The 8,602-nt window shown below is 33.7% G+C and overlaps 1 long non-coding RNA gene across 1 annotated transcript; it reads right to left on the reverse strand.

The window, feature by feature from the left end:
- Positions 1–259: 259 nt before the first annotated feature.
- On the reverse strand, positions 260–2,706 carry LOC145585151 (uncharacterized). The gene is made up of 3 exons (XR_014100575.1): positions 2,576–2,706; positions 1,380–1,523; positions 260–580 (listed from the first exon to the last, which is right to left on the reverse strand). It is a non-coding gene; the product is annotated as an uncharacterized LOC145585151 (long non-coding RNA).
- Between the last annotated feature and the right edge of the window lie 5,896 nt (positions 2,707–8,602).

An 8,602-nucleotide genomic window follows, 5' to 3' on the forward strand; every position in this document is an offset into this window, starting at 1 on the left:
TTATCTTGTTTGCCACATATATAACCGTGGCTAATTAGCTTGTTTGCAACAAATATTACCTTGGCTAATAAACTTAATGATATAAATATTACCGTGTGTGACTAACAACACTAGGATAGGCACCGAATCAAAATAGCGAAAGGTAGTGGTTTTGCAATTGATAAACATACAAAGTGCATGTATACACATAAAAATATGATTTTTTTCATTAATAGCTTGTAAATTATATACATATCATCCATAAAAAAAATAAAAATCAGTATACACTACAATAGAAGCAGCAACAATCAGCAAAGGTAGTAGTAGCAACAATCAGTAGAGAGCAGCTTGCAGTACTAGCACCCAACTACAACAACAATGGCAAACCGTGGAGCATCTAAAACACCTTGCTTTCTTGAACACCCTGGAGCAATGTATTCCTCATCAAAAAGTTTGGCATATAGTGATAGAACAACAGGAGCATTTGAGATTCCAGCACATCCACAAGAACATTCTTTCTTCCATCTCTCATGAGAAGCACTATCAGTCCCAAGAAAATATTTTTCACTCCCATTAGTTACTACTAAAAGAAGTGCATGCCCTGCATGTACAAGCAAAAGGTACAATCAGAGCCCGCAGAGACAGAAAAAATGACAGAAATTCACGTCAAAGACACAAAAGAGCAAATGTCATGGCTCTTCTTCACTTGATTAGTTGCAGCATACTATACACCCTATATAAAATATCTACTAACAAAAAGAAGATTTTTTTACTTTGATTTATTACTGATTTGAAAGCACCTATTATGGATTTCCCTTTTGAGCACTAGAAAACAGTAGTGGCTGCAAGCCTCATCGTAGGAGAGAGTTCCTATTCAAAACAAGGTATAGTGGAGTCATAATGGCTATTACAGTCCCTGTTTTTTTAATACACAACAAAAAGATACATTAGAGGCCTAACTGGCTATATACTTGTTTACAAAAGCTGCGGTCAGATACTTGGTAGTTCCTGGTGCTTACAGTCTAAAAATTTAACACTTGAAGCAATGCGCATATCATCGCATATGTATTGTACTTAGGTAATAACAGTGGTCTGAACTAATATAAGCTTAAAACTATTAAACATATTATACATATTAATAAAACACACATACGACATCCACATCAACAAATCGTGATGCTTTATGAACAAATTATGAAGAAAAACAAGCAGCATAACCGGAACCAGAAGCACGCATATCAGTTTCATAGGCAATAATAGCGCAGAAGCAGGCATAAATAAATGATACTTAGGATCAAATAACACGGACATTATATGAGTATGATTAATAAATAGGTTGATTTCCAGTAATGGAAGAAAGTTAGAAACTTCGTTAGATTAACCGAAAAGGATTAACTTACCAAGAGAGGACTATTTTGCTCAACCATGACTTAGAGCCCAAGCAAACACTTTCCAAAAAGAATTGTGACACCGTCCTGTGAGTTAGATGTCGTACCAGCAAGGTACAATTTGACATCATAAACCAATAATCACCCCACTTCCTCCTGCATAAATAATTAAAGTACCAATCAAACACAATTCAGATTTGAAAATTAGACACCTCATTACCCAAGTAATGACTTTGAGAAGACTAATATACTGACACTAATATTATCTTGGCTAATGCAAGTTAAACAACTTTTTAAAAGGGCAGGAGGGGCACCCACTTTGAACACTGATCTTGACATTAAAGGAATTTGAAACATCTCAAACACCAAACTTGATTCAATTATTGAATCAGGCTCATAAATTACTAAGCTCCAATTACAAAGTTGTATCCACTAAATTTGATTCAAACGTATCAAATTAAGCTCATATTTTTATAGCAATAACATTGAGTTCCTTATCCTATTACGAGTAATACTCATAAGTTCAAATCCCCTCTCAATTAACTTGTTAAAAAAAAAGAAAGAAAAAAAAAAAGAAACTTGTTCCTCATCAAACAATTTCATTCAAATGAGTTGGTTAGCTTGAATCATCATTCTCGCGACTTATCTTATCTTGCAATGGCAAGGATAATGGTGAATCTCAATATTCACCCTTCACCCACAATTTGTTTTGTTTCATAACACATTATAATTAAACTAAGGTCACAGCCTCACAAAGTGTAAAATGTGAAGGAATTGATCTCTAGTTCTCTACCATCAATTGCTCATCAACAACAACTACATCACAAATGACCAGAATTTATATTCAAAATGCAGATACATATCAAACATCTATCAACAAAATTCAAGAAACTTAGATAATTTGAAAGAAAAAAATTACACAAAATTGATAAAAACGCTTAGAATTGTATAAATTAATCAAAAAGATACGAATTGAGCATGTACCTAAAAACAAATCAACCCAATTAAAAGAAAAAAAAAAGGAATTTTAACCCTAAAAAAGAATTGCAAGTTCAATCGATAATAGAGGAACTAAAGTGAAATCAAATAAGCAATTACATTGAAATCAAATCAAATAATTAAACCCCGGAAATCAAAGCATTTATCATGAAGAATTGGACCGAAAAGGAAAAAAATAACGCAAAGCTAAATAACCCAGAAATCCTAACCTCGAATATCTGATTTTTAGTTTAAAATTGATCTGAATTCGTTGTTGCTTGAATTATTGCATGATAACCCGTAAAACTGGCACAAAACTAGGTCTTCGATTTTGCTCGAATTAAGGCTTGATATCTTCGGTCAGAAGAAATTTCATTTGAATACTATTAAAAGCAAAAATTGAACCAAGGACTTGCAGACGACGGTGGAGGATGATGTGTCGAAAGCCCTGAAATGGAGGAAGCCGTGGAGGTGAGGAAGCCGTGGAATTCAAGAGAACCCTAAATTGAATAAAAATTAGGATAATAGTCATAAAACCCCAGATTGGAAATTGAAATTGGATGATGAGAAAAAGAAGTTAATCTTACCTCAGGAGTTGCTTTAATGGCTGAATTTCACCTTAATGGAGAACGTTGATTGTGCTTCAATAGAAAACGTTGAGCGCGCTTCAATGGAAACTAGGAGGGAAATAGGGAGAAAGTAAAGAAAGAGGACAACGTTTTTTTTTTTTGTTAATGAAAGAACACTCAGTGCGCTTCAGTATGGTTTTTTTTTTATTTTTTAATTTTTTTTGAGGGAATTTTTTAAATCTTTTTTTATTACTCCGTACTGTATTAACAACTTCTTTTTTGATAAAGTATATTAATAAATATTAAATAATTTTCCCTCAAATAAAAAATTATTAAATCATTTGATGATATGTGAGTAGTAGATTAAATAAAAAAAATTTGAATGTTTTCCCGTCCAAAAAAAATAAAAAAACGCATGTTGTTGAAACATTTACTTGTAGACTCATAGTAGTCACTTGTGAATGCACCGTGTTACTACACGATTGACGGTTGTACCAATTATAATACGAAAATAATATTAAAACTTCTTATATTATCTCTATTTAAATTATTTGAAAATTTTCTTATATCAAGGGGTTTGAATTTATTCTAATTAGTCATACAAACTAAAGTTTTAACAAATATAAATGTGTCCTTTTGGTGTCTTTTGAGGTTTTTCTAATAGTGATTAGTGAAGTAAATTTGTTAATGTTAATGCGCGGGAAAAAAAATCAAGGTATAAAGAAAATTTAAGGGAGTATATTCAAATATATAAGACTTCTAATTTGTATTGTGTTAATATTTTACTCTATATCAAATAGTGCTTATGGTATTTCAAATATCTTCAATTTTAAAAGTATAGAAAAATCGAAGTAATATGGCAATTCATGGTATCTAATATAATTTTCAAGTAATACATATTACTTGTGACACTGGTGTATACCATGGGGGAAAACTACTTGTATGACAAATATAACGTTTGCTACGAGAAAAAAGCTACTCGTGACACAAATGTAAAGTTTGCCATGGGAAAAGTGCTATTCGTGACACAAGTGTGATATTTGCCACGGGAAAAGCGCTACTCGTGGCACAAGTCTGATATTTGCCACGGGAAAATAAATACCCGTGGCATAATTATTCTTCTTATTTAGTGTTTCTAACATAGTTCATTTTTCCCGTGGCTAGATGAAATTATGCCACGAATTTGGAATTCCCGTGGCATAATTCGTGGCACAAGTGATGATTTGTTGTAGTGTACGTACCTCAATTAAGCCCTTAAAGTGGCCAAAAACACTACAATACTTCCTGAACCAATTCTCCTACATAAAGTGACAATAATCCTATATTAATTACCCTTGTATACACAATTTCCAGCAACTTAAATTCACTTTAAATAACTTATAATAATCTGAAAATTATTTAAAAACCCTTAATTAAACTCCTCTTTAATGGGTAATTACACCCTTTTTATAAAACACCAAAAATAAGACTTTAGGCAAAATTCCAACATTTTAAATTAATTAAAAACCCTTCAAAACTTCAATAAAACATCACTTTTATGCTTAATTAATCCATAGAATCACTAGATATATAAAAGCCCCAAATTAATTGCAAGTTAGAACCCTAAAAACCAACACTTTTATAATTAAAACCCTAACTTTTAATACTTTATAAAATCTCAAAATTAAACACTTTATAATCCAAAATTTACAATCTTTAATCATCAAAACATATTTATAAAACATACTAAACATGTTTAAATAATTAAAATCAATACCCAAAAATATAATACATAAATTAAATAAAAACAAGGATTCAAAACAAGGAGGAGAGGGAGAAAGAAAAGCACCACCGCTTTCGGTGGTCGGGCTGGCCGTGGTTCGCCGACAATGGCTGGGCGGCCGGCGACCCTGGGTGACGTGGCATGTGGTAGTGAGAGGTGGCAGATTGGGCTTGAGCATGGTGGTGTTTCACGCATGAAACATGAAAGGAGAAGGAAAGAAAAAGTAAGGGAAAAAGAGTAAGAAAAAGAAATAAAGGAAAATAATACTTACCCCAAATCTGATTTTTGATCTCTTGTGTGGGAAAATTTTGGGATTTTGGGAGGTATTTATAGAGTAGAGAACAGGGTTTAAGTTTGGGCTCAATAAATAAATGGGCTTGAGGTATGGAATATTTGACCCATAAGGGTTCAAATAAAGGGTTGAACTTATTTAAATTAAATGGGTTATTCCAATAAGAGTATGTAGGACTAGATTACATACAATATTTTAAATAAGGCCCAATAATTAATAAACGTTTGACCCAAAATATATTTTACTTTTATAAAAACTTATAGTTAAAATAGTTTAACCCTTAAAAATATTTAATTAAAATACTTGAGCCCTTAAAATATACTTTATACATACTTAAATACTTTATAAAAATATATAAAAATACGGAGTATTACAGGGCTAACTGTAGATATCTTCTTTTGGCCTCCTGTTCCGACAGGAAGTGCAATGACGATAAATAAAACCATCTTCGTGTTGGATTAACGTGAAGAACACTAATGGATAACTGATTAAATCACAAGAACATAAAAATAAACTAGCCTAACCCAAAAACAAACGCATTAAGGTCAAACAACTAAGCCCGATCATAATTAGGCTTAAGCCCGAGCTTAAAACCTAAAAATGACGGATTTAGAAACTTTGTTTTAGCTTAGGTTAAAAATCAATGCTGCCGCAGGGAAATCCGCACGCATCTCACTGAGTCGCGCTAGTCTGGAGCGTGCAACTCACAAGGTTGCGCTCAATACCCAGCGCAACTGCTAGTGATGCGCTTGTGGAAGATTCAGAATTTCATAAAAATATGAAATCGAATCTTACCATAATACAACGCGCAAGAAAATCAGTTGCGCAACCTAATTACTTGCGTTGGGATGCCGCGCGCAACTCATTCAGATGCGTGCAACACCTGCTGCGGCAGAATGTTCAAACCCTAATCATACCCATTCCCTATAAATAGGGGCTTAATACGAGGCTCAAAGAGACAGAAATTAACCTAAAACACTGGCAGAAACTTTGTGAACTTGTGTGCTATCAAACCCTCTTAACTTAAACACTCACCCCCTTTAATAGTTGTTACTATTGTGGAGGTTCCCGAACAAGAAGGAGTCCATAAGTATTCTAAACAAAGATCTAGCAAAGAGAAGTGGTAAATTCCCGAGCACTTGGATCAATCACCTTTGTTTTGTTGTTTAAAACAACTTTAAATAATTAATTAGTGTTGTTTGATCACTTTAAACGGACTTTTAATTAATTAATTTCACATAGTATCTTGCGTTAAATAAGAATAGAATTGAATAATTAATTGTTGATTGATCACCTAAGCCAAGGCGAATCTTATTTATTTTGTTTAATTCACGAATATTGATTAAATAAGAATAACGACTTTTGCAATGTAATTCCTACGTGATTAATGCGTGTAAATAAAATCAACTTACTTAGTTTTAGGTATCACGTTGCATATATTGTTTGGTGATGAAATTGTGAAAAAGGAAGAGCTAGTACAGGCCATAACTAGGGCTGGAATAGCGATTCCTCCTTAAAAGGAACGTTATTTTAGTACCCTCGCTCCCGAACTCATTTCTGGTACATGTAAACCAATTTCGCCATGGGTAAACTTATGATTTGTGCTAATTATCCCTGAAACTCTACTTTGGAGAAAGGCATGAACGAGGTTTATGAGTTTTCCTAAAGCTCATTGGCGACTCCTACGTGTTTCTTACCAAAAAGCGTGATGAAAGGATCATTTCTAATTCAAGGTCCCCCAAACAGTCAGGAATTCAAATTTTAATACACCATAACAAGTGTTAAGTCCTAGGCTTTTAAAGGGCCATGGGCATCTAAGGAGAAGGATCCCCTACGATGGAAACACCCTCCTTACACTACTAATGTTTTGACTTGGTTCAAACGTTAACCGTTACCTAAAACGCTACCGCCAAACAACTGACAATGATTAACCAATACTTGTTCAACCCGAAAGGTACTACTCTAGCTAAATGACATGTTACAAAAATTACCTTCCCACTTTACATGAGACTAACCCACAAAATCAAAAGACATCCACACAAATAGAATCTATAATATTATTAAAACACAATGGGACAAAATGCTACCGCGCATATCATTCGATTTGATTTGGTGCTACATCATCGTGATGTGTCACCCTTACATGTCACCCATGAAGGAATTATTTCTTCGATAAATGCAATTAATAGATATATCAAGGATCACTATTATGAAGATAATAAGTTCATTCTTTTGGGGTCGTTATTGTTTGGTGCTAGATATGACAAATGACCTTTGGGCTAGTTAAATAGTCTAAAGCCCAATAGAATGGATCCTATGAGGTCACACAACAAGGGTATTGGGTTAAACAAGTAAGAGGTCCATTAATGGGCCTCATGAGAATATGACATACCATGAAAGGTGTTGGGCTAGAGTATTTTGATTAGGATTAGAACTTTGGGCTTGACATGAACTCTTATTTAGAGATATGATCTATAAATAAGATTCATGCCTAGGGTTGATACAAGTCACAATTAATAGTTAGTGAATTATGAAACAAGGTAACCAGTTTTCCCAAAACCCTAAACTCCCTTTTCTCTCTCCTCATTCACGGCCCTCCCCTCTCTCCTCAGGTTCATACAGCCGGCGCCTCTCATGGTGGCTCGTGGTCTTCATTGTGGTTGTTTGTGGTTAGTTCGTGTCTCTCTTCTCCGTTGAAGGTTGATTGAAGCGTTCAATCACGACTAATAACTAGCATTAGTGGAGGTTTAATCTGTGCCCGTGGACCAAGTAGAGGAATCACGCTTGTGGTTCTTTATTTCCCATTGTTCTTGCTTGATCGCACGTGAAATCACACTTCAAAGGTACAATCATATGTTCTTTATGTGTTATGCAATGATCTTGGTTATTAGATGCTTATGAATATGATTCATGAAATTCTGTTTAGAGTATCTAAAGTCCTACAGTGGTATCAGTTAGCCTATGCATGTACATATATTGAATTATTTATTCTTTGAATGTCCAAAATTTTAATTCAATTAGGAGGGAGAATAATTTAATTATAGATCAATTATTATTTTAAATGTGATTTAACATATGGAATTATCAAAAGTTGTTTAATTTGCTCAATATTAGCCGTTGAAAGGTCCGAATTTTTCCCTAGAAGTTCGAAAATTTTGACCCCCAAACCCTAATTTCGAAAATTTCGAAACCCTAAACCCTTAAATTTTGATTTTTGTGTTTTGTTTTTGATTTAATTCGATTGCTACGTGACTCATGAATTTAATCTATTTGATTTCATGTTCAATTATGAATTTTTCATGATCAAATTATTTTATGTAAGAGTTAAATTGAATTGGGGATTAATTTCATGAAGAACCCTAATTTCATGATTGAATATGATTTAATTTTGAAATTAATTGGACCAAATTAAATTAATTTATTTTGTAACAAAATATTTGTTTTAATTTAAATTAAAATAAAAAAATAAAAAAAAGAAAAAGAGGTTTATAGTGCGGCAGCTGCGGCTGGGTGGCGCGGAGCCACGGCATTTGTCGCAGCAGGTGGTCCAGGAGAGAAGGCGGGGTAGGGCAAGAACTCGGGCAACAATAGCAGCAAGAGCAGCACCGTGCAAGGGTTGCGCGACACTACTGTT

Source organism: Chenopodium album, chromosome 16 (assembly GCF_948465745.1).
Source record: "Chenopodium album chromosome 16, dcCheAlbu1.1, whole genome shotgun sequence".
Lineage (NCBI taxonomy): Eukaryota > Viridiplantae > Streptophyta > Magnoliopsida > Caryophyllales > Amaranthaceae > Chenopodium > Chenopodium album.